The sequence below is a fragment of the Musca vetustissima genome, unplaced genomic scaffold (genome assembly GCF_032173495.1).
Source record: "Musca vetustissima isolate MV318-11 ecotype Yass unplaced genomic scaffold, APGP_CSIRO_Mvet_v1 utg36870, whole genome shotgun sequence".
NCBI lineage: Eukaryota > Metazoa > Arthropoda > Insecta > Diptera > Muscidae > Musca > Musca vetustissima.
The window spans coordinates 85,009-86,240 of NW_026889139.1; positions in this window are offsets into that span (position 1 = coordinate 85,009).

A 1,232-nucleotide genomic window follows, 5' to 3' on the forward strand; every position below is an offset into this window, starting at 1 on the left:
CAAGTTCGAAGAAGACTTATAACGGTATTTTGAGGGTTTTATGCGCGTTGTTCAAACGATTTCACTGTAACTTGGTATTTTGTATACGTATTTGGTAACAAATCTCCCTCCCAATATTTATTAGGGATATAACTCCCTTTTAAAAAAAAAGGGTTTGAGAGTTGTCCCAATATAGCCATATTCCACCATAGTATGGGGGATATTTTAAACTCGAAATTGTCAGTTTATACCCTACAAAGTATGAAATTCTAAAACGATTTAGCCATCTGTTGTAATCATTGTACCCTCGGAAGATATTGAGATAAAAAACTGGAACGTCAGGTTCGAGAATGAACTACTTCGGCTCGCATTTAGGTCTACATATCCGTATTTTTAATATCTAGCATGAGGGGAGGTATTGTGATACAAAACGAAAATATTATGTACAAAATTTGAGCTATATCGCTCTTCAATTTGACATAGCCCCTCATATAATGATAACTCCAAATGTGTGGTATTTCGATGTAATCGATATTGGCCTTATTTAGGTATAGCCTTACATATAATTTTGACCTCTAAATTGCAGTATTTTGAGGATTTTATACATTTTATGTAAATGGAGCATCATACTCTCAATGCTTGATTGAGACAAAATTTTGCACAGCGTACTGAATTAGGTTCAGATTCATGTATACGAAGTTTTATGGAAATCGCTTCAGATTTATAGCTATAGCTATAGATATAGCTCTCATATATAGTTTTGTCTGATTTTTGGTAAATGGTGCACGACATCTGAAATTTCCTTACTTTTTACATATAAACCAGGGACCGTAACGGTTATAACTTATATCAAATCAGGTAAAAAATAACTGTTATTATGTGACCTAAATAAAAAAATCCACTTTAATTATTTATTTTTTAACGGAAAAAATAAACGTTGATTTTTAACTGTTAAAAATGATTTTTATTTCTTCCGTCAAAAATAAAAGTCTTTTTGGGATTTTTATTTTTTCCGTCAAAAATAAAAGTCTTTTTGGGACTTTTATTTTTTCCGTCAAAAATAAAAGTCTTTTTGGGACTTTTATTTTTTCCGTCAATAATAAAAGTCTTTTTGTGATTTTTATTTTTTCCGTCAGAAAATAAAATTCTTTTTACGTAAATAAACATATAGAGTTTGGTACCAGTTATATAACCTTTGACCTAATAGTCAGGGGAATGATTCTTTAATTTATATTCATGATTTGGTACACTAG